This window comes from Nannobrachium achirus, assembly GCF_963921795.1.
Source record: "Nannobrachium achirus genome assembly, chromosome: 14".
In the NCBI taxonomy this organism is placed as follows: Eukaryota; Metazoa; Chordata; class Actinopteri; order Myctophiformes; family Myctophidae; genus Nannobrachium; species Nannobrachium achirus.
In genome coordinates this window covers 43,347,406-43,373,942 of record NC_137821.1, presented here as the reverse complement: position 1 = coordinate 43,373,942, position 26,537 = coordinate 43,347,406, and the positions used below count along the sequence as shown (strand labels likewise).

General features: G+C 43.2%; 1 pseudogene across 1 annotated transcript in view; it reads left to right on the top strand.

The window, feature by feature from the left end:
• Window positions 1-397: 397 nt before the first annotated feature.
• Window positions 398-26,537, top strand: part of LOC308298078 — a 43,293-nt pseudogene continuing 17,153 nt past the window's right edge. The window contains exons 1-11 of the transcript in view: window positions 398-684; window positions 5,519-5,693; window positions 6,116-6,299; window positions 6,384-6,487; window positions 7,228-7,394; window positions 7,981-8,103; window positions 8,575-8,578; window positions 9,092-9,306; window positions 9,691-9,873; window positions 20,879-20,958; window positions 25,662-25,863. The product of the transcript in view is annotated as an uncharacterized misc_RNA (transcript). The remainder of the gene's footprint in view (window positions 685-5,518; window positions 5,694-6,115; window positions 6,300-6,383; window positions 6,488-7,227; window positions 7,395-7,980; window positions 8,104-8,574; window positions 8,579-9,091; window positions 9,307-9,690; window positions 9,874-20,878; window positions 20,959-25,661; window positions 25,864-26,537) is intronic.

Genomic DNA, 26,537 nt, shown 5'->3' with positions numbered 1-26,537 from the left:
TAAGATTCCACCTCTGTTGGAATGCAAGATAGGCCTTGTGATCGGCTTCAACTGTCAACAAGCCCTCCTACCGAGAGAGATCCTGTCAGGTGATGATGGTCAACCATATGCACAGAGGACCGATCTTGGCTGGAGCATCGTTGGCTGCTCACATCCGGTGGACGACTGCAGTGATGTAGTGGGAACCAGTCACAGAATCATCATGCAAAGGGTGACACCTGCTGTGCAGCCATCAGTTGGAATCAAAACAGAAGTGCACACAGAAGTGTGCAAGGCTCAAGCTAAAGACATCAAGCCAACTGACAATAAGCAACACACAGTTCAGTCAAAGGAGAGACCCGACTGTCCTGTGAATCAGAATCTCCCACATGGAGAGAAAATGGTGGGAGAACGAGAAATGACCACTGAGCCTCGCAAGGTTCATGTCAACAATGTCAAGGCAAAGGAAGTGAATTCAGTGAGGAACTACTTTGCAAAGCCTTCTAACAAGTCCAGAGGAAGGAAACGGAAGCGAGAAGACTTCACTGAAATCATTCAGAAATCCAAGCCCCTAACAGAAAGCACCCTGGACAAGAACAATAGCCTCAAGGTGGGAGGGGAGCTATCCCGATCAAACTTATACCACAACGTGAAACATCCCACACCTGGACAGTTTCACAAAGAAGACCTCCATCAGAAGAAGAGGTGGAGAAGAGTGCACTTCCTAGCCAGTGAATTCTGGCCCAGATGGAAACGTGAATGCCCTGGTGCAGATGGTGTAAAGGATGAAGCCACTGGTCAGAGACACCACACTTAGAATAAGGCACACCACACTTCACAAGTCATGTACACAAACATAAAGTCACACTCACGCAAAGGTCACACACTCAAGGTCAAACTTTGATTTGTTCTTTTCATGGTTTTTGGTTAAAGGGTTTAAGAAAATCCCAGATTTTGAATGTGATTGATTTTGGTGGGAGTGTAAGTGCTGTTACAAGCTAAAAACTATAAAAATACTAAAATTGCTAAAATACAATAATTAATGTTCATAAATTCATAAAGCATAAATAATCTCCAAAGTTCATGGTATAAATACATATTTGGGTTCATAAGTGATTTCATGCCAGGTTAAAATGCATAATATGAAGATATGTGGTTAAAACATTATGGGATGGAACATGGAACAAGATTCACTGCCTGTCTATTAGCTGCACACCGGGACCTCTTTGATGTAGGCTTGATTACATGTCATGGCTCACAGGTGTAACAAACAGACCTGCTCTGCCTAGAGCACAAGCCGAGCACTGCGTCCAACTGCTCTTAATGTGATGCACCTCTAAAGTTTATTTTAAGTCATAAAGGACGTCTAAAAGCCAAGGAAAGACGGTGAAATAAAGACTAAAGGACTGTATTCAACTCAAGAAGAAGAACCTCCGTTCACAATAGCGGCCACCGAGGTATTTCATGGTTTAGATTTGACTTTGATGTGGACACTGTTTGATGGACACTTCACTGCGCATCGCGCATTTCTTGTTAATTGTATTTTCATTTATGCTTTGGTCTGTATAATGTGATTTATAATGTGATTTCTGTACAAGTTTATTGATTATTGTTTATTATGTGTGTGAACCCAGTTCTCACGGCATGTTTGGAGGAGAAGAGAGGAGGAGAAATAAAACTGCCCGTTTTCATAAAGAACCGACGCCGACCTGTGTTTGTTGTGAAGGGAGCTACACAATTCTTGTTTTCTTTAGTGGCATTATAATAAGCTAGGCCAGTGAACGAGTTGCTCACTGCAACGAGTGAGAGAGAAGGCTACATTTTGGCAAGACTTTATATTTTGCTCAAAAGCTAAAGTAATAATTATTAATATTTAAGTTCTCAAAATTAGGCTGTGAATAAAATAATTCAATGATGTTAGTTTTGCAAACATTGCTAAAAGAAACATCCCCCCCTGGGGCTAATTTGTGATTTATAAAAAAGTTACAGAAACCCAAGGAATAATGGTGGTAGATCGGTTAACGTCTTTATAACCAAAGAGAAGATTTTGTAGTATTACATTCGTGAAATTTTGCCAAATAAAGCAAGAATGAAAGACAAGGGTGAAAGGGCGAAAGAAAAGAGAGTGAAATAAGTGTCAGAGAAAGCAGAAAAAGCCAAGGTAGATAGACTATTTCAGCCTGAATACATCTACTATCTAGAGTATCTACTCTACGATCTTAATCAACTAAAAACTGGACTTGGAGAAAAATAAATAAAGTAACACAATTACTAGAAACCGTGAAGGTGTGAAAGAATAAAGGCACAAATGTTCAAACAAATAATTTACCTACCTTCTTTAACACACAGTGAGACCAGCCTGAGACAGAGAGGAGTAAAAGGGAAAAGAATGGAAGTCAGCGTGGAAAAAAATTAAGAGATGGGAAACTTTGAACTCTCTCCCTCCACCCTTTTTATTTAATTATTTGTTCGCTAGTACCAGTAGCGTTGGTGATGTCTTCCACTTTTGTCTTGCCACATCTATACTTTGATGTTTGCCATGCCCATTCAAGATATTTATTGCGACCGTAGGTCGCAGTTACTTGCACTCCTATACTACAGTCCGTCAGTCCGTCAGTCCGTCAGTCTGTCACACGTCACACTTTTGCCCTGCTCATATCTCCGCAACCGTTGCCCCGATCCATGCCAGAATTTGCACACACACTCCTTGCCTGCCAAACTACAACCTCCAAGGACCCCCGGAGCTCCATGGACCCCCAAGTCCCTGGGGGACCCCCAGGTGTAAAAAATTACCAAATGTGCAAAAATTACCAAATGACCACCCCAACGGGGCTGCTCACGGGGAATTCCCGGGGACCATCAACTCCTGGTGCTCCAGAACGGATGCAAAAGTGGTGGCGCCCCCAGTGGAGGACCCCCTCCACTGCAGCTCACATAAAATGCCTTAACTCGGGCTAGGAGCGACTGGGAGAGCCGGGGCCGGTACCTATTCGTCCGCCTCGGCGGCGCGGAGACCCCACCCCTCATTTCTCACATGGCCCTCTTCTAGCGCCACCATGAGGCCGATTCTTGCAAAACACATTTTTGGACACTGCTCCTACAATTTTTGCCCTAAAATCACGCAAATCGGTACACAGTATGTCTACACTCATGTCATCAACTTGGATCTGTCCCATATAGCGCCACCTTCAGGCCGATTCTTTAAAACACATTTTTGGACACTGCTCCTACAATCTTTGCCCTAAAATCACGCAAATCACTACACAGTATGTCTACACTCATCTCATCAACATGGATCTGTCCCATTTAGCGCCACCTTCAGGCCGATTTTTTAAAACACATTTTTCGACACTGCTCCTACAGATTTTGCCCTAAAATCACACAAATCGGTACACAGTATGTCTACACTCATGTCATCAACATGGACCTGTCCCATATAGCGCCACCATCAGGCCGATTTTTTAAAACACATTTTTGGACACTGCTCCTACAGATTTTGCCCTAAAATCACACAAATCGGTACACAGTATGTCTACACTCATCTCATCAACATGGACCTGTCCCATTTAGCGCCACCTTCAGGCCGATTTTTTTAAACACATTTTTGGACACTGCTCCTACAGATTTTGCCCTAAAATCACACAAATCGGTACACAGTATGTCTACACTCATCTCATCAACATGGACCTGTCCCATTTAGCGCCACCTTCAGGCCGATTTTTTCAAACACATTTTTGGACACCTACAGATTTTGCCCTAAAATCACGCAAATCGCACAGTATCTCTACAGTCATGTAATCAAAACTCATCTGTCCCATCTAGCGCCACCATCAGGACGATTTTGGTACAACTAATTTTTGGCCTATTTGTAGAGATAAGCGACCAACGGTCGCTTATCTCCCAATTAGGGAGTCTTACTGGTTAATTGTTCTTTGAATTTACGTTTAGTGATTTGAAATGGAAGTTATGCCCTAATTTATACTTTGTTTTATGAGCGATTAGTGAAAATGGAAGATCTACAATCTCAGATCTGCTATATTGTCCCTATTTAAAAACAAATCTAAACAAACAAACAAACAAATACATACTGTAAATACCTAAATACCTAAATATAGGTTTGAGCAATTTTGGAAATCTTTCAGCTATATTTACATGTTCAAAATAGGGATGCCAGGTTGAAAGTAGTTAACCCACAAGTGTTTGCTGGTCTTAAAGGGGCCTGGTGCGGTGCCATAGTTGCGACCGTAGGTCGCACTTACTATCAAAACCTGCACAAACTGTGAGTCAGTCCGTCAGTCAGTCAGTCTGTCAGTCAGTCAGTCTGTCCGTCTGTCTGTCACACCTCACACGTCACACTATTGCCCTGCTCATATCTCCGCAACCGTTGCCCCGATCCATGCCAAATTTTGCACACACACTCCTTGCCTGCCAAACTACAACCTCCAAGGACCCCTCCAGCTCCAGGGACCCCCAGGTCCCTGGGGGACCCCCAGATGTAAAGAATGACCAAATGTGCAAAAATGACCAAATGACCACCCCAACGGGGCTGCTCACGGGGAATTCCCGGGGACCACCGACTCCTGGTGCTCCAGAACGGATGCCAAAGTGGTGGCGCCCCCAGTGGAGGACCCCCTCCACTGCAGCTCACATAAAATGCCGTAACTCGGGCTAGGAGCGTCCGGGAGAGCCGGGGCCGGTACCTATTCGTCCGCCAAGGCAACGCGGAGACCCCACCCCTCATTTCTCACATGGCCCTCTTCTAGCGCCACCATGAGGCCGATTCTTGCAAAACACATTTTTGGACACTGCTCCTACAGATTTTGCCCTAAAATCACGCACATCGGTACACAGTATGTCTACACATTGCCCACACAACTAGGAACCAATGGCAGTTACAGCCCTCTTTGTGTATACATGTGAGCTACGGTCGCTTATCTCCCGATTAGGGAGTCTTACTGGTGTGTACACACTGCGGTTTCCAAACCTTGGTTGTGACCCATAAGGTGTCCCTCTTTCTTTCTCTGTTGCACAGAGAAGAAAATAAATGCATGTACACAGAGAAGAAAATAAATGCATGTACTGTATGCTTGACACAATTTTAAGGTGCTGTCTAATTCATTTTAAATACAATTCCAGGCAAAATTTGTGACTATACTGTATATTCATACAGTAGCACTTGCATGTACAGTAGTTGAAACTACTAGACCGGTGCCCCTGGCCCTGTTCACTGTCCTACTCGGGAACAATGCAAGTCAGAAATAAGTTGGGAATGCATGCCCCACTTATGTTTTACTGCACAAATGTTTGTGTGGGCCCTGGGACAAAAATACATTCACAGGCAGTACAGGCAGTATTGCTAAATGTCAGCATAATATTGGATTTTCAGTGTGGTGTAGTTGTCTTTATCTTGCCACTGGCAATAGACAGATAGCAGATATGGCAGATAGCAGATCATGGATCAAAGTCTATCTGCAGAAGTACTTAGAGGGGGAGTAAGACATTAAACCAGGAAGACGTTAGGTATTGTTACCGGCGGCAGAACAAAGTGGGTCCGCTTCCAGCAGACGGTGTTCTTCCTGCTCTGCACCAGCACCATTCCCAATGGCTTCAGTGCGTTCTCGTTCATTTTCCTGGCCGACACCCCCCACCACCACTGCCTGGTTCCAGATGTCAACCTAACCGCAGAGTGGCGCAAGGCCATCATCCCAGTAGAGGTGAGCGCCTGACTAGCAGTGTATTGTTCTTTACGGTATGTTAATACAACGCAGTGTGGCCTGACTGGCCTCTAATGCATTGGTTCTCAAGGGAGGGGTTTGTGGAAATCCAGGAGTCCTTGAGGGGTTCCAGGGGGAGCCCAGCTAAATTACGAATAGGAAGCAAAAAGGACACTTACGGGCCTATAACTCTGAGAGTGTACTACTTTTTCTTTTTTTAATAATAAAGATGTATTTATTTCCCTGGCACAAAAGGGGGAATTAATAATAACCTAAACTAAATAAATACACTATATCGGCTATCTGTTGTTGGACAAATATAAACATTTGGAGGGTCCCAGAATTTCCATATCGGTGCATCCCAAGTGACATTCATATAGGGCTTATTGCACCATGATGAAGCTTATGTTATATTTGACAAGGTGGTGAATGGACAGGAGGAGCAGAGCCGATGCCAGCGCTACAGACTGGATGAGGTCAGGAACCTGTCTGCTCTGGGCTACATCCCCGGTCTGGATGTGAACCTCACTGAACTGAGACAGGAGGAGCTGTGTGGACGGATGGAGCTACAGCCAAGACGTCTACCAGTCCACCATAGTCACGGAGGTCAGTGTGCGTGCCTGTGTGCGTGTGCGTTTCAAGTTAAAGCTGCAATTTCTGTGAATTGTACTGTAAATTGTCAACTTGCAGTTTGACCTGGTATGCAGCAACCAGTGGAAGCAACCGTTCACCTCCTCCTTGTACTTCCTTGGAGTTCTGAGTGGATCCTTCTTCTCTGGACAGATCTCTGACAGGTATTTGAAACACGAGGCATGATTATTTGTCATGACCTGATGCTCCCGTCTCATCAGGCTTGTGGGGAAATGGCCTGAAATGAATGAGTATACTTCACATTCACAGCCTTCCTAGGATTGTAGTCAAAAGTAATATATTTGTCTTTAAAATGTAGTGGAGGGAAAGTAACACAAAAAAAGTATAGAAACAGTGCAGTACTCAAGTAAATGTACTTTGTTACTGCCTGCCACTGCCCATTTGTGACTGACATAAGGAAAAAAGTCATGGGATTGAGACTGCACACTTTGACCTTCCATATGGACTAATAGTTAACCTGTGTTAGTGTTCGTCTATCTGGTTTATAATCCACCAACAATAACTAACAGTTTCCCTTTGTCCAGATGTGTATGGCTGGCCTATTAAAAAGAGAGAAAAGGAGTTTCAGTAGAATGACAACTTTTTTATTGTTATAACTGCTCAAAGGCCTCTTTGTATGTTGCTTTATAGTGCTCATAATGCACAATAACACCTGCACTTAGTATGCCGTTTGCTTGTCCACAGATTCTAATGTTTACCTCGCCTGCCTTCTGTTGGTTACTTAACTATGTATCACTTAAAAGTTTTTCTTTGCACTTTCTTTACGTGACCATTTACCCTGTAATTTGTTGACTAGGGTCTCAGACTCCCAGCCATTAACTAAATTGCAAAGGAAAGAGAAACAAAACAAAACACATATTGGCAAATTCTGTCTGTAGTATAGTATTTCTTTCTGTCGGTTTGGAAGAAAGCCAGTTCTGTTTGCAACCATGGCAGTCCAGACACTTTTCACCTTTGTCCAAATCTTCTCTTCGTGGACGGTGTTCTCTATCCTCTTCTTCATCGTTGGTTTGGGCCAGATCTCCAACTATGTGGCTGCTTTTGTCTTAGGTAACTATTCACATATTGGGAATGGATGGGAATGTGCTGAATGTAACATTTAGCCTACTATAGACAGGACAAACGCTGTAAAAACCTGATTAAAGGGTGTACCAAAGTTTTCTCAGTTGATCCAGACATGGATTCTACAGGAAAAAAACAAACACACACACACACGCACGCACACACACGCACGCGCGCGCGCGCGCACACACACACACACACACACACACACACACACACACACACACACACACACACACACACACACGCACACACGCACACACGCACACACACATTTTTTTTTTTTATGTTAAACATCCTGGTATCCTTCTTTCAAGCACCACGTTGCATACACATTCAATTGTAACATAACATTTTAGGCCTATCGATTTGAAGGTTATTTGCGTTTTTTGGGGGCTCTTTTTCTCTTAAAACCATTACATTTTAAAAGGATGAGGTTTTCTGTTGGCTGTAATCATCTGAGAGGGACCATTTGCTTTTGAGGTAAAGCCCTTCTGACTGTTTGAACGTGAACCTCTCTCTACTGTTTGTGTTCCATAATGAAAGCGTGGACCTTCTCTCTCCTACCTGTGAGGCAGGTTCATCCCAGAGTCTCCTCGGTGGCTGATCTCTCAGGGAAGAATAGAGGAGGCTGAGGCCGTACTGAGAGAAGCTGCTAAGAAGAACAACGTAGAGGCTCCGCAGGTCATCTTTGAAGGTTATGATGCAAGTTGACTTTAAGTCTGTTTAACCTTTTCAATTACATTTATTATTTTCTATTCTCTAAACTATAGTACTATAAAATACTAATTGTAATCCCGATTGTATGGCTCCTACACTGGGAATCACATACTCCAATACTCCAAAAGGCATTGTGCACAGTCGTTTTGGAGTGCAAGACATAAAGCCTAACATACAGTATACTGTAAAGGGCCCTGCTATGTTTAGAAATAGAGAGTTACAATTATAATTGACTTAAAATTTGTCTTTGATGACAGCCGTAGACATAACATTTTGGCATGGAGGGAGAATACACATTGAACTAAGAGGGAGGCTGTCAGGCTGATGCTTTGTGTCCTGCAGAGTGACATGGCAAAAGACAGATGTAACCCAGAGGAGCGAACCCACAGCGTTCTAGACCTTCTAAGGTTCACCAAAACCAGAAACACAACACTCATACTCTCCCTAGTGTGGTGAGTATCCACAGGCTGTTTTGCACACACCACGTCACACATACTGCATTAGTTGACCTACTTTTTGGAGCCTGCTAACCTTTCACATAAAAGGGTTGGCAAATTATTGGGAATCTGCGGGAACTCAGTAATAACAGCCAGTGCGTGTGCTTCAAAACACTGCAACCTGTACCGTTTAGTTCTGTGTTCTAGTGAATGTTATACACAGGGAGACATTCTACATCCATATCATCCACATCCATATCAATAGCCTATATTAATTCATCCCTATATGCATGCAGAATATACAGTATGTATCAATCTGCCCATCCATCTACCCATCATTGATCAGTACTTACTGCTGGTACAAAGACAGTTGCTGTGTGTGTGTGTGTGTGTGTGTGTGTGTGTGTGTGTGTGTGTGTGTGTGTGTGTGTGTGTGTGTGTGTGTGTGTGTGTGTGTGTGTGTGTGTGTGTGTGTGTGTGTGTGTGTGTGTGTGTGTGTGTGTGTGTGTGTGTGTGTGTCCTACCCAGGTTCACTCTAAGCAGTGGCTACTTCGGCCTGTCCCTGAACACATCCCGCATTCATGGAGACCGCTTTGTCAACTGTTTCATCTCGGCAGCCGTGGAGGTGCCGGCGTACGTCTCCAGCTGGCTGGCGCTGCAGTGTCTTCCCAGGCGGCTCTCTGTGTCGCTCAATATGGTTCTTGCAGGAGGAATGCTTTACTGCATTCAGCTGGTGCCACAAGGTGGCTGTTTCTTATTGGTATCTTGGAAAATAGGGATATGTATTATAGGAAACCAACCAATATTAGAAGTTAAAAGACTAATCCTTCTCAGTCTAAAGGTGAAATACAATGTCATCCTAAACAGCATTCCATAAAGCTTTGGGAAGTAATAAAGTCCATCGCATCTTATCTAAAAGAGGAAGGCCCAGGCTCCAAGAGTGGCTAACTTGGCATTAATGCCAAATAAAACCAATACCATTAAATCATGTGTGTATACATATACTGTACATTCAAGACTGCGGAGCACTTGCATATGCATACGTATGTACACAAATACACTGTATGATCCAAATAGACACATGCATCTATTCCACTTTATTCTCTTATTTTCTTCTCTTTGCCTAGGTCTACCAGACCTGTCCAAAACACTGGAGATGCTGGGTAAATTGTGCATTTCTACCAGTACAGCCCTGATGTTTGCCTACACCGGAGAGCTGTACCCAACAGTCATCAGAAACACCACTGTTGGCACCTGTGCCATGGTTTCCAGAGTGGGCAGTATCCTCGCTCCTTATGCCATGGAACTGAGTACGTTTCTGTCCCTATAGATCTGCAATGTCAACTTTTACTCTGTCAAAGAGTAATAGCTTGGTTTGAACTTGGTAAAATGTATTGCATCTGAACAGATATCCAAATGTATTGATATACATGTGTGGGGACCCTGTGTGGTGCTGCTGCAGAGAACATCCCCAAGAAGAGTAGAACCATACTAGCCTGGCTTGGCCAGACTATATACTAATGCAGCTAACTAACTGCAGTATACGTTATAGCCCCTCCTTGTTCTAACATGGGTGGATTGTCTAGCTGATGAGCTAGGCTAGAACCATACCACCAGGCCAAACTACTGTATAGTTACTATCTTCATTATGCAATACTTTGTTAATTAATGAGTGGTTTGTATGGTACTTCAACACTGTGTGTATGTGTGTGTGTGTGTGTGTGTGTGTGTGTGTGTGTGTGTGTGTGTGTGTGTGTGTGTGTGTGTGTGTGTGTGTGTGTGTGTGTGTGTGTGTGTGTGTGTGTGTGTGTGTGTGTGTGTGTGTGTGTGTGTGTGTGTGTGTGTGCACATGCTGCATACACACACAGTCCTCTAACCTATAAAGTCATTAAAATGTGCTTTTCTCCATGTGCAGGTATATACTACAAGTATCTACCATAACTACTGCTAGGTTTTCTGGCTCTTCTGTCTGCCCTGGCCACTCTCTTCTTTCCAGAGACCTTCAGTCGACCTTTGCCTGAAACCATCCAGCAGATGCATGTGCTCCCGGGAGAATTACTACTCGTGATCTCGGACATAAGGATTTGTCCTACATGTTTTTTCCTTTTTTCCAAAATGTTATAAAATAGCAAGAATAGCCAATCTACAAGCTTGTACCTTGGCAAGCTTTGCTATTTTTCCTACAACAAAGTAAATAGGGCATTAGTGGTTATATCTGCATTTAGATTTAAACTCTAATACTATGCCTTTTCTTTGCCAGGATAAGGTGTGCATGTTTCGGCAGTACAGTGGATGAAACCCCATCTGTGCCACATCTACGACATAATTCAACACATATGTAATATTTGTACATTTTTGTTTTATAAACATATATTTGTTTTATTAGTGTTGGTTGAAATGTGTCAATAATGAATTAATTTAAAATAAACAACATTAAAAATATGCCTGTTTTCCACAGTCTCTCCCCCCCCCCCCCCCCCCCCCACAAAAAAAACATACAGTAATGTTATGAATCAGAGTCTAAAATGAGAACAGCTACTAGCTACATGTACTGTATCGCAGGATGAGTCTTGCTTTCACAATATCTCGTTGATGCTTTCTTCTTCTCATGTTGTCTGAGGCAGTTTGTAACGTTTCCTTTTACAACACCTGTGGGAAACAAAAGACAGTGAGCCGCCATGTCTGGATCAAATGTTATGCATAGTTCTTCAACATCACCACCGTGGAGGTCGTGGGTTCAAATCCTCAGCGGTGCACCTGGCTCTGTCAACCCTTTTCATATCAAGGTCCATTAATTATTCTGCATTTGAGCCACGGACCATCATTTGAATAGATTTAGCCTCTCAGAGGCTAAAAGGTTCGAATATTTTGTCCACAATTCCACCCATGCTGTATTGATGTGGTACCATAGGAGAGATAACAGGCCAACGTTGACCAATTGTGTAGACTTCGTGTAAGTTAAGTAATGCAGATGTTTAACAATAAGTTAACTCTTGAGAATGTAAAATGACTCCAACTCCAGTTGGTTTCATTTTACATTCTCAAGAGTTAAATATCTATAAGGGTCCATTTCGTTACCAACTCTCCATCATTTAGCTGGGGACCACCTGGAACCCCCTCAAGTACCACTGGTGGTCCCCGGACAACTGGTTGAAAACCACTGGTCTACATGAACATAATTGGCCTGTGTTCAGGGGAGGGCAGCCGGGTGGGGAGGATGATAATGGATGCTGGGACAGCATCCATCAGCAAGGAGTGTTGGGCGGGGGGAGTAGGATGAAGGCTCTACGTCCTCCTGGTGGGGGCTCCTCACTAGGAGGAGAGCCGATAGGATACAACAGCAGTGACAACACAGAAATGTCTGTGCGTGGGGAGGAATCAATTGGAATAAGGACTAAATTGGGGAAAAATAATAATAATCCTCAGGTTAAGATAATCTTTAAATGTAGTTACAGGTTATCTAAAGGTTAGTTGTACATAATCAAAACAATAAATAGCAACTGAAGAAAATAAACCAGTAAGACTCCCTAATCGGGAGATAAGCCAATTTTTTTTTCAAAATGGGCCTGATGGTGGCGCTATATGGGACAGATCCATGTTGATGAGTGTAGACATACTGTGTAGCGATTTGCGTGATTTTAGGGCAAAATCTGTAGGAGTAGTGTCCAAAAATGTGTTTGAAAAAATCGGCCTGAAGGTGGCGCTATATGGGACAGATGCATGTTGATGACATGAGTGTAGACATACTGTGTACCGATTTGCGTGATTTTAGGGCAAAATCTGTAGGAGTAGTGTCCAAAATTGTGTTGTAAAAAATCAGCCTGAAGGTGGCGCTATATGGGACAGAACCATGTTGATGACATGAGTGTAGACATACTGTGTAGTGATTTGCGTGATTTTAGGGCAAAATCTGTAGGATCAGTGTCCAAAAATGTGTTTTAAAAAATCGGCCTGAAGGTGGCGCTATATGGGACAGATCCATGTTGATGACATGCGTGTAGACATACTGTGTACCGATTTGCGTGATTTTAGGGCAAAACATTTAGGAGCAGTGTCCAAAAATGTGTTTTGCAAGAATCGGCCTCATGGTGGCGCTAGAAGAGGGCCATGTGAAAATTGATGGGTGGGGTTGTGGTTTGGCAGGCAAGGAGTGTGTGTGCAAAATTTGGCATGGATCGGGGCAACGGTTGCGGAGATATGCAGGGCAAAAGTGTGACGTGTGACGTGTGACTGACAGACTGACTGACGGACTGACGGACTGACAGCCGGTGGAGGTTTGGATAGTAGAGGAGTGCAAGTAACTGCGACCTACGGTCGCAATAAAATACATAAAGGCTCTTATTATTAAATACAAGCATGTTCAGAGGTTTTGCATGAATTACACTTTTGTACAGAAGTAGCGAGTGCATTTTCCGTATTGTGGGTCAGAGTAAGACTCATAATGCAACGTGCAACATGTCAATTTGAATAAAACAGATGCTGTTGTGCAAGAGCAGAGTGCAGGATTTTTGTTCATGAACTTTTGTTCACAATCTCTTAATTTGTCACTGTCCAACCTACCTGCATCTGAACAAAGTGAATGTGTGAATATTTTCTTAGCAAAAACACATTCAGTTATTTTGCTCGTGTCACATGTACTTGAAACAATAACCTGGCCTGGGTGAAGAGCACCTGAAAATGAAAGCTCTTCCTTTTATTTCCACAAAAGGTACTGTTTTTTTTTCCAGTCATCACCAGTACGATTTTACCCTGGTGTTAAAGAGGTGGTGCCATAGTTTTGTACTTTTTCTGGTTTTCATGTGTCTAGGAGGTTGACAGTATTTCATTAGACCCCCTGGTGTGGTTTTTATGAGCAATTACGTATTCCCTTAGCATTTTGGATTTGTTATGTGTATTTTATATAATTAAAGACACTTCATAGTGAATTAGTGATTATAATAAATAGCCTATGTCATGATTGTTGTTATAGCCAGATCAGATTGTAATTATAATATAACGCTGGCGTGCCTCTGTCATCTCCACCGAAAACAAGCGCTCCGCCCTTGTTCCATTGTTGGAACCGGGATGTTGTTTTGATACACGCTCACCCAACACACGTGTGGCTAACTTCAGCTGGGTCACCACCACCCACCATGACAACCATTCATACTTAATGAACTGGTGGGTGTGGCCACATAAAAACCTAATTGTCTCCACCAGCCGAAGGCTGAGGGAGAGTATGTTTTCCCCTCCGTCCGTCCGTCCGTCCGTCCGTCCGTGCGTGCGTGCGTCCGTCCGTCCGTGCGTCCGTCCGTCCGTCCGTTTGTCCGTTACCAGCTAATCTCCGGCGCCGTTGGCCCGGTCGCTGCCAAACTGCACACACACTCCCTCGACACCAATTCAGAACCTCTGCCCCAAATATTTCACATGGGCCTGTTCTAGCGTAAATCAGTAGACAGTATCTCTACAGTCATGTGATCGACATGGATGTGTCAGATTTTCCATATTCCATCCTGATTGGCTAAAACTGGCTTTCAAAGTTTGCAGGATTGGTCAGTTTTGAATAAAATGCCTGAAATCCTGAACGCAGTGTGCAATTTTGGTGAAATTGTGCATGCACATTCCCAATAGGCAGAGGAATAAATGCCACTTAAGAAAAATCAAATCAGCCTCATGGTGGCGCTATAACAGGCCGATTCATGTTTTCACCTATAACTCCACCGATTAGTGTCAAACTTTGTATGCGCACTCCTTAGAGGCCAAGGTAAAACCTTTTCCCTGCATTTTTTACATCAGCCTTTTATAGCGCCATCAGGAGGCCGACTTATGTAAAACACATTACATGCCTGACCTGGTGGAGACCTGTGCTCGGAAGAGCACTGCTTCTAGTTTTAACTCTTTCTGTACACTTTTTTGGAAAAAAATTCTTCCTCCTAGTATAATCATAATAACTGATAATCATGTTTTAGGGGGGGGGGGGGGGGGGGGGGGGGGAATCATGGCACTTCATCTTTAAAGCTACGACGTCGACGTGACAGAGAAATACAGCCTCAACCAGGGAAGTGCTGCATGTGAGCGATGGTGTCCGGGAGAGGCATTCCGTAGGTCTCTGGGAGCAGGAGGCTTAGCAACCCAGACACAGCTGTGAGACTCCCTATGAGGATGTAAGGCAGTGAAACGGAATAGCTTCCTGTGGCACAGCATGAAAAGAAAGAGGAGAGTGAAACAATCAGCTTGGGTGTGAAGGGTGCTCTCACTACACCGTAATTTAACACAACGAAACACATGCCAACTTAAGGTTACAGTAACCAGCCACTATGGCGTGTTTGCGCTCTTCACTTAGCCACCTCTAAGCCTAGGTATGTTTTTTATAATGAAGCGTAATGGTATGATGTTTGAATAAACACTCATTATCACAATAATATGTGATAATGAGTGTTAATTTGTTTGTAATTAATTGTAAGAGTTTGTTAGGATTTATTACGTTTCATTTGAGTGGTAATAACATCATCCTTATTCTGTCTTGTTCTGTCTTGTTTCTGTCTAATAAATTCTAATTACCTAGTTTTTACAGTACAATTCTGTGATAATGAGTGCTAATTTGTTTGTAATTAGAGCACATTATTTTGTAATGAAGCCTAATGTTAAAGCTATACTGTGTAAGTTGCTCAACTAGTGGTCAGTAGCGGTATTGCTTTTTTCGGCCGTTTTTCGGCCGGAGTCGTCGCGGACCACCACCGCGGACCACCGGAGCGGCGCCGCAAACCACCGCGACCGATAGTAATCCGTGGAGGGGTAGAACGCATGGTAGAACGTAATTTTCTGGCCAGGATTTGTGGATTAAGAGGTTAAAATCCTTCACCATGGTAAACACTGTAGCCAAGCGGAGGCGCTTCCTGGAGACCAGAGCAGATAAGCTGTGATTGGCCGGTAGTGTACCATGTGTGCATGATCGGCGATGTGATTGGGCAACGTATACACAACGTATACAGATGATGCAGATTACGTCATTTTGGCGCGAAATCCCGCCCCTGTCACTGCTAAGAAGAAAACATATAAAGAGAAGGCTTCAGAAGCTGAAAATAACGGAGTGGGTGTTCTAAAACTTTAGTGATTTAACAGTTAGGACAATTTTAAAATTTGTTTTATAAAAAAAGTTACATGGTACAACTTTAAATAAGAAGAGTTTGTTATGACCCAGATTTGTTACGTTTCATTCAAGGGTTAATAACACCATCCTTATTATGGCTTTATTCTGTCTTTGTTTCTGTCTAATAAAAATGATAAGTTCTAATTACCTTGTTGTTGATTAGTTTTTACAGTACAATTCTGTGATAATGAGTGCTAATTTGTTTGTAATTAGAGCACATTCTTTTCTAATGAAGCCTAATGTTAAATAAGTAGACTTTGTTAGGACCCTGATTGGTTGTGTTTCATTCGAGGGGTAATAACGTCATCCTTATTATGGCTTCATTCTGTCTTTGTTTCTGTATAATGCAAATTATAAGTTCTAATTACCAACACATTGTTTCTTATTATGGCTTTATTCTGTCTCATTCAGTCTTATTAGTGGAGATAACATAAAATTAAAGGCCTAATAAAAACACCTTAGATCTACGGAAAGCCTTATTAGCAAGCCAGCCAGCATGAGAGGTAGTCCGTAGTTGTTGTAATGTAACTAAGTAAGTGGAAATAACGTTAACGTTAGGCCTAATAAAGAAAATTGTATTCCTTATTAGAGTTTGTTAGGACTCATGCAATCATGTTATTCCTTATTAGAGTTTGTTGGGACCCTGATATGTTACGTTTCATTCAAGGGGTAATAAAAACATCATCCTTATTGTGGCTTTATTCTGTCTTTGTTCTTGTCTAATAAAACATTATAAGTTCTAATTACCAACACATTATTTCTTAATTATGGCTTTATTATGTCTTATTTTGTCTTATTAGTGTACTGTAAAAAAGGGTGGGACCGAAAATACACCTAAGAAAGAGACCCACCTTTTTCTTCCCAAATGGAGCTTCTTATGGGTTATAAAGCAAGAGGGAGACAGAGGGAAAACAGACAGGAGGTCAGACAAACAACCTGCCATTACGCACAACACGTCATGGACACAGCGAGATTTTGATTGGCTAAGACAGATCTAAATTGGCATGAACAGCATGAACAACACAGTGTTTGATTGGTCTGTTCTGTTTGGCTAACACATGTCATCATGGGTAGAACAGCTTCTGATTGGTCAATTCTAATGTTTAGTTAATCAACTAGCCAATTGATGATGAATGAAAGAATCGTCCCGTGCTAATATGTTTTAGCTAAATATGCTAAAAAGTTAAATATAGGAGCAGTTTGCACGGCTCAAAAAGGGTTGACATTTTCTTTAGTAAACATCTGTGTTCCTAGAGTAAAGTTCCACGAAAAAGAGGATCTGTTGAGGATACTGTTACATGAGCCATGCCATGCCATGGTGCCTTTACTCCCTACTGCAGACCTGGGCATTGTGCGGCCCGGGGGCCGTATGCGGCCCTTTGGTTCACTCTGACCGGCCCTTGTAGGGTTAATGGCAAATTACAAAATAAACACATTTTTTTTATTTTACCTCATGCATGGACTAAAGCTGCATTTCTTTTATTTTGAAGTTTTATTCATGTACATATGGACGCAATGCGTACATCAGCAGCACATGTGCGTGATCATTGGATGTTGTCTCAATAACAAGCAGTGGTCAAACTGGTCACACATCAAGACGACCTGCCTTACCTTACCCATCAAAAATGGCTAAAGTGGCTAAAAAAAGAAAGGTCGATGCCGAATGCCGGGTTTAAAAAAAATGGACTGCTAAGTATTTATTTACTGAAGTTGGAGGTAAAGCCGTGTGTTTAGTTTGCGAGGAGCACATCTTGCAGAGAGCACTGCCTTTTGGCCTGGCCCTCCACAATATTTTCTGTTGTTCACGTGGCCCCATGGAAAGAATAATTTCACCCCTGCCCTACTGTATACTGTACATTAACTAAACTCTCACATGACTTTTGATTGCAAATCTTAACACAACCTACTGTAACTGTAAAACTGTAACATAACATTACAGTAAAATGAATTGGGCCTATAGTCATTATCGATGCCAGGGCAGAATCGCTTGTTTACCCGACACATACGAAGTCTTATCGCATCTTATCAGATAAGCGATACCGCTTGGCACTTTGCCACCTAAACTATAATAGAAACCTCAAGCGAGCATCACGCAAACTTCAACCAAACAGGAAGAATCCTGTATGTATAGGCTGGCAGAGTAGCCTTAAAACAGGGGTCTTCAACAGGGGGTCCGGGTCCTCAGAGTTACTATACGGGGTCCTCCAAATCTTTGTGTGATAGCAGCTTTTTTTTCTCCTTTTCTATATTAACCACTTGAACCCTAGCGTCCATATTCCGAGAACTCCAAAAATAGCAGAAGCTCACAACGCCTTGCACTGCGAGGTGAGCAGACTCACACCTCAGTAAGGCCTGCCACTAATTAGACTTAAGGGGACCCATTCCCCGGAGTTGTCTGTGTCTCCCAGACTCCCACTCAACAGTTCTATGGACTGCTATTACAATACGGACCCTCAGCTGCAGACCAAGAGTGTGACTGCGGACCGGGCTTCCATGGAGCATGCTTGAGGATTGCCACTACTATATTATACTGTATTTTATCTTAACATTCATATACTCTACCACAATATACGATTTAACATTATTGTTATACCATACTATATTATAAACTATCTTACACTATTCTATTTACTATTACTGTTACTACGGTACTTGTATTTGCCTGTATCTCTCTCTCTGCTCTCCTTCTCTCTCTCTCTTTCTGTCCTCCCCACGGTCAAGGCAGCTGGACACCCACCATAGAGCCTGGGTTTGCCTGACATTTCTTCCAGTTATCGGGGAGTTATTTTGTTACCACTGTCACAAAATTGCTTGCTCAGGGTGGGGTCTCTGCTCTACAGTATATGTAAAAAAAAAAAAACAGAGGGAAAACAGACAGGAGGTCAGAAAACAGACAGGAGGTCAGAAAACAGACAGGAGGTCAGACAAACAACCTGCCATTACGCACAACACGTCATGGACACAGCTGGATTTTGATTGGCTAAGACAGATCTAAATTGGCATGAACAGCATGAACAACACAGTGTTTGATTGGTCTGTTCTGTTTGGCTAACACATGTCATCATGGGTAGAACAGCTTTTGATTGGTCAATTCTAATGTTTAGTTAATCAACTAGCCAAGTGATGATGAATGAAAGAATCGTCCCGTGCTAATATGTTTTAGCTAAATACGCTAAAAAGTTAAATATAGGAGCGGTTTGCACGGCTCAAAAAGGGTTGACATTTTCTTTAGTAAACATCTGTGTTCCTAGAGTAAAGTTCCACGAAAAAGAGGTTATGTTGAGGATACTGTTACATGAGCCATGCCATGCCATGGTGCCTTGTATACATTAACTGCCCCTACTGTATACTGTACATATTAACTAAACTCTTACATGACTTTTGTAACATAACATTACAGTAAAATGAATTGGGCCTATAGTCTTTTCGATGCCAGGGCAGAATCGCTTGTTTACCCGACACATAAGAAGTCTCATCAGTTCTTATCAGATAAGCGATATCGCTTGGTACTTTGCCAAACCTGCTGGCAGGGGTCTTCAACAGGGGGTCCGGGACCCCTAGGGGGTCCTCAGAGTTACTATAGGGGGTCCTCCAAATTTTTGTGTGATAGCAGCTTTTTTTTCTCCTTTTCTATATTAACCACTTGAACCCTAGCGTCCATATTCCGAGAACTCCAAAAATAGCAGAAGCTCACAACGCCTCGCACTGCGAGGTGTGCAGACTCACACCTCAGTAAGGCCTGCCACTAATTAGACTTAAGGGGACCCATTCCCCGGAGTTGTCTGTGTCTCCCAGACTCCCACTCAACAGTTCTATGGACTGCTATTACAATACGGACCCTCAGCTGCAGACCAAGAGTGTGACTGCGGACCGGGCTTCCATGGAGCATGCTTGAGGATTGCCACTACTATATTATACTGTATTTTATCTTAACATTCATATACTCTACCATAATATACTATTTAACATTATTGTTATACCATACTATATTATAAACTATCTTACACTATTACTATTACTGTTACTACGGTACTTGTATTTGCCTGTATCTCTCTCTGCTCTCCTTCTCTCTCTCTCTTTCTGTCCTCCCCACGGTCAAGGCAGCTGGACACCCACCATAGAGCCTGGGTTTGCCTGACGTTTCTTCCAGTTATGGGGGAGTTATTTTGTTACCACTGTCACAAAATTGCTTGCTCAGGGTGGGGTCTCTGCTCTACAGTATATGTAAAGTGTCTTGTCTTGGTATATTCATTTCATGTTGTTGCCCAAATTTGTAGCTTGCAACTTGCACTTTTCCCCATTGCATCTGTTCTCAAGTTATTTTCCTAACACATCTATACTATAATTTTGCGAATGTCTGTCTGAGTGAGTGAGTGTCTGTCTGTCTGTCTGTCTGTCTGTCTGTCTGTCTGTCTGTCTGTCTGTCTGTCTGTCTGAAACAGCGTTTCTCCTCAGTGGCTGGAGCAATTGATCTGAAATCGCATCACAATTAGCATATGAACACACCTAACATAACTGTGAAGCCCGTTTGTCACTTTCACAAATCGTATGCTGTATATTAGCATTTTTATGGTGTATCTACTATCTATTCTGCATCTAGCTTGAGGCTCATCTATTCTGCATCTAGCATGAGGCAACATGTTTAACCAGCTCTCTCTGTGTGTGTGTGTGTGTGTGTGTGTGTGTGTGTGTGTGTGTGTGTGTGTGCAGGCAGGCGGGTGTGTGCGTGGGCGGGTGGGCGGGCGGGCTGGGGGGGGGGGGGGGGTAGCCATTAAACGAAACAGGTATTTCTTACATTGATGCTCCTACATATTATCATGCAAGCACCAGTTAAAGTTACTTTCCATCCCTCATATACTGTATGCACAGTGCACATCCCATAACCCACACACTGCACATCATTTTGGAGCTCATATCTTTGAACGGGTAAGGGCTAGTAAACATAATAGGGAGAATTCATAGTACTTATGGAAAATGGTTAATTTTCTAATTAAACTAATCCATCTGTTTTTTACATTAATGCTCACAGACGGAAGAGAGAGGGGGGGGGGGGGACAACATGCTGTGCAGTTATATAAATGTCCACTTGGTTCAGATTGATCGCTGTGTGTTTTGTTGTTCAATGGCTCAGCTGGAGGTGATGCACGTTGGAGATTGGAATGCATGTGACGTGTGCTGTGTCACAGCACCAGAGGAGGAGGTCACCGGGACAACAGGAACTCACCAGACCATCCACAGCGTGACAGAGACCCAGCGGATGTTTCTGGTACGCAGCACATCACAGATGTTGTGGGGCTCGTTCTTCACAGGCTTCACGTCTGTCTACAAGACAGCAAAACGTGTGCACACACATGAATCCATGGTCTCATGTTGGACTTCAAACCTAAATGAATTCACTGAATACCCAGACATTCCATCTCACCGGGGTTCACTTCCTAAATTACATGTATTCGTTTTACCACTTGTTACATTTCATAAAAGCATCTGGGAACAATACAGCCAGACAAACTGACAACCTGTGCTAATTACTGTGCAATGACTGTTGCTAATACTCATTAGCATTAGTTGGCACTGTTCTCTAAGCTGCCATCCCAATCAGCGTGCACTCGGATATGAATGATTCCATGCCACTGAACAATGACCCCAGAAACATTCAACTCCAATTACCCTTTTAAGATCCTTCTATTTTTATTCTCATGAATTTCAGCATTCAGAATGATTAGATAAAGCATACTGTTACTGTAATGCTGAGTGTGCTATGTATGTATGTGTGTGTGTGTGTGTGTGTGTGTGTGTGTGTGTGTGTGTGTGTGTGTGTGTGTGTGTGTGTGCGTGTGTGCGTGCGTGCGTGCGTGCGTGCGTGCGTGTGTTCTTCTGAGCAAATGATTAGGGCCATTCTAATACATTATTCAATATATACGCTGACATTAGAACCAAAAAGTATCTCACCTGCAACGTACTAAAGATGACCTGCGGAGCCTCTACGTTGTTCTTCTTAGCAGCTTCTCTCAGTATGGCCTCAGCCTCCTCCTCTCTTCCCTGAGAGATCAGCCACCGAGGAGACTCTGGGATGAACCTGCCTCATTACGGAACACAGTGGAGAGGGAAGGTTCATGCTCAAAAGCAAGAATGGTTAACGTGCCGTCAGTCATATTCATATTTACAATGTTACATATTTACGTAGTCACATTTTACACCATTCACAGCAGAGGTTGCATAAACAGCTGCCTTGGCAGATAGGCACAGAAGATATAAAACTGAGTGTTTTCTTACCACCAGAAAGGCACACAGAGAAGGCCAGGTGTGGTGGTAGCTAGAAGAAGTCTTCTCCAGTCTCTGATGAAGAAGGCTAACAATGGTAGCAGCATGTAGCCCACGGCAAAGAACACACACACACCCAATGTCGAGTAGACTGTGCGCACGGCTGGGCTAAATATCTCTGTTCCTTTGAGAGAAAGACACAGCGGAGTTTTTACTATAGGCTACGTTATCCAGGATTGATTAGCTGATCTATTATCAGCACTGAATGGTATTTGTGGTGGATGGATGGATGGATGGATGGATGGATGGATGGACGGACGGACGGACGGATGGACGGATGGACAGATGGATGGATGGATGGATGGATGGGAGGTCAGCTGGATAATAAGTAGTATGTAGGAGTACAGAACTAGATAGTCAATGAAGGAAAGGGTGAATAATTAACCCCCATATAGCTCTGAAAGACCCTAGGCAAACTGAAATACCATGGGACGAAAGCAGCCACATATATATGGGAGTACAGAACTAGAAAGTCAATGAAGGAAAGGGTGAATAATTAACCCCCATATAGCTCTGAAAGTCCCTAGGCAAACTGAAATACCTAGGACGAAAGCAGCCACATAATTAGAGATGTGTCCCATCCCAACGACAAAGAACATGGCACAGAACACGGCCCAGGATGGGGAAAACACATGGATGAAAGTGAACACTGTCTGGACTGCCATGGTAGCAAACAGCACTATTTTCCTCCCAAACCTGTGGAGGAGAGAATTAATTAGAGAGTTAATAATTTAATGTAATATGTAATAGACGCAGCTGTAAGGTCCATTTGGGTCCTCCTAACACGAACACTCTCTGGGTGAAACAGTGAGGGTTTTATTTGTGACAAAGCAAGGGGTGCTGGCTAAACTCTTACTTCCTCTGGTCTGTGTGAGGTATTCACCCTGCCGGCCAGTTAACCACCACACTTGACTAATAGCTCACTTCATAGGAAGGTATTGACCTTATTAGCATGAACACTGATGTTGTCTAGTCAAGAGTCCACAGGGACGGGACATCGTAAACCAGTTAATTAACACTCGGTTGACTGAAAATAAAAAACTACCACTCTGACTGCATTTATAGGTCAAATTGACAGGTAAATTATTTCAATGTTTTGCCCAGGAGAGCAACACCTCCTCCCTGCTGCCAGCGGGGGTTCTATTGTCTGTTGTTCTATTGACAATAGAACCCCTGCTGGCAGCAGGGAAGAGGTGTTGCTCCCCTGGGCAAAACATTTAAAGAATTTACCTGTCAATTTGACCTATAAATGCAGTCAGAGTGGTATAAATGTATATTATTTCATACTTAGGAAACGTTTCAGACGGGGGGAAAAAAACTAGAACATATGTCTTGAGTATTTAGGAAAAGTCATTTCTGAGACCTTCACAGGGAGAGTAATTACACTTTGCAATCTCAAAATCGGCCAATTAATCGGCCAATTAACCATAAACCGTTTCTTGGAAATAAGCAATATAAGCAGTTGTTTAGGGCCACAACCAATAAGGGGGCCACATCACAGGAAGAAGATTATTTTTAAACATATTGTTACATTATGGCAATATAGTATGGTATAACAATATGACATCTCCTATCCAAAAACTAGCGTTATTATTTTAATATGCCCTCCCCCTTCCTCCTTCCCCATAATCCCCAACTTCACTCTAAGCCTGGCTGCCTGTACTTGATTCATGAGCAAGTCAATAAGCTCCCAAAAAGAAAATTTCGATTTATGCGCACATCCGTCAGTGGGGTCACCTAAAATAATCTTGCATAGGGCCACCTGCGTCCTAGAACTGGCACTGGCTAGCTCATGGGGAAATCTGTGTTCTCTGTGGTGGTTTAAGGGGCCATTATGCTTTTTGGAGCCCCTGATGATTGTGCTGTGTTTAATATCAATGAATTGAGTACAAAAGGACCCCGATGTAAACGTGCCATAGTGCTTCCTTGGGTTTAAATCCTATTAGTAGACCTTGAATCGGAATCTGAATTGTATTGTACATGTTTCTGAGCGGTGCTCCTGGAACAGCAGCTAAGCTCCAACATCTGGCTTTGACCGGTTCTCAAACTGGTGGGTGTGTTCACAAATGTCCAGTTCCCAAAAAATGTCCGCTTCCCAAAGAATGTCCGGGCCTTAAAGGAAACTGAAGCGTGGCTTACATCTGGCCTGGTTATGGCCTACATCTTGGCACAAACGGCTCAAAGTTTGTTGTACGCCCAGGGTCCCATTGGCCAAGCTTCGCAGGACGAGCTGTGATTGGCTAGGACCGCTCACTTCACACAAGGTGTGTTTTTGAGCGGTGCTAACCGCTCCTATAGACCGCTTTTTTACCAAAACCATGATGTCACAAATGATGATGACATGAGTCCGCTAGACCAATGAAACACTTCGATTCTGTTGATCTGTCCATGATGTCATAGTCACATAGGCACTCGATTGGTTAACTCTGATTTAGAACGCGTTTAGGCCGCGTAAAATACGTCATAACGCGTTTAGGCCGCCTAAATACGTCATAAAAAATTATTGAGCGGTGCTAACCTTGAATTTCAAAATTGTATTAGATCAGGACAGGACAGGAGTCAGGTCAGGACGTTCTTTGAATTTCTCAATTGTATGAGTCATGTATTTATCTATATTTATCTATAATACATGAAAACAAACCACACTTTTAGACAGAGCGCTTTAATCACAGGGCCCTGTCTAAAAGTGTGGTTTGTTTTCATGTATTATAGAGATATCCAGCTCAAGACAATTTTGAAATTCAAAGAATATAAATAAACAGCTTATGATTATCATGTAGATCGAAGTACGAGCTTTACCACGCCTAACCAACCCCATATCCTGGACACTTCATGGGAGCGAAAATACAGTAGAACCTCCTTCTCCTCTTTGGATCTGCAACTACTGTTGAATTTTGTACAATCGGTCTCTCATCTTGCCGGCCTTCTGGCTAAACTGGGACAGTGATCATGAAGGTGATACCTATAATAATGTCATGTTTGGCAGATCCTTGTGGATGTCAGCACTGAGTGACAGAGAGAATGTTTGCAAGATGTCTAGAATGTCTAGAACCACTCCACAGCAGATGTGGGAAAGTCTCGACCAAACAAGTCCAGTATTTGTCTGCAACTCTACAGATCCTTTTGTCATTGTCAAGTAAAGCAATAGAAACTGTGCATGACATTCCAGCTGCTCTTCATGCTCTTTGGTCTTGGGCTTCTCAGCCATCATTTTGCAAGAAGACATCAAATATCGTCCCAACAGAAATAACACTCTGCCACATGCCAGACTTGTCTTTTCGAATGACTTTGTCTTCAAAGTATCTGAACATGACCTTTCAGGGTCATTAGAATGCACTATCCTCATGTATTCTAATCTTTATACCGGTATGTAGACATGGCAAAGTCCAGCTTATGGTCCTTATGGTCCATGCGGCGGATCTCAGACATGTTCCTCATTTGCTGCTGGACCAGCGAGGCCTCAAACACCACCAGCATGAAGAGTGTGAACACACTGTAGTACCAGTACTCATCCAGACACCACAGCCCCACACAGAACACCTGGAACACAAAGAAGGGGGCGGTGGCTCTCTCCCTGAAGAGCTCCAGGAAATCAGGCACCATCATCTCAGCGCGGTTGGTGCCGTATCGCTTCTCTGCCGCTCTCAGGTCTGTCTCCTCCTGGTAGCCACGCCACACCTGGAAGTGGCTCATTGGGTGGCTGATGGGGAACACCACCGGGAGGAAACATTTCTTCTCCTCTCGGTCGAAGACGTAGCGGATCTTCTGAAACTCAAAGGACAGAATCTCCTCGCCATCCTCACCCTGGTCCCTCTGGAGAGCCACGAGCTCAGCAGAACCGTTATTTGGCGTATGTACCAACTTTGCCAGGGTGGCCTTTTGTGGGTCAGGTTCCTTGGAGCAGGTGAGCCAGCAGTGCACGTGCACGGACCAATAGCCCCCCCTCAAAAGCTCCTAGTTAGATCTCGGGACCTAGCTGACAGTCCTCCGCCAGGCAGGCCACGCACCGTCTATCCCATCCCCTGCCTTCTGGTCTCTTTCTGGCAGAGACTTTGCCCGAGGCTCCTCTTGCTGGCTAACTGGCTGTTAGCAGTGCACTAAATTTCAAACCGATACTGGTCTAAAAAGATGAAGTGCCATGATTTCACTCCCCCTAAAATACGATCATCAGGTATTATACTAGTACAAAACTATGGCACCACCTCTTTAACAACACTGTCTTCTGACCCCAACCCTAACCCTAACCTTAACCCTATTATGGAGACTTCCTAATTGTTGGAAGTCTGATCATGTTTCCTATATATCATCTATTGTGATGTAGAAATGACATCATGTAAATGATTGAATGGAATTGGTTTATATTGATGATGTATATTGTGAATATTAATTATTAACCTAGTGATTGTGAATGCTAGCTTGACGATGCTGATAAATGCTGACTTGGCGATTGTGAATACTAAACTGCTCATGTTGAATTCGGCTAATTCATGGTTAGAACAGCTATTGATTGATCACGGCCATTTG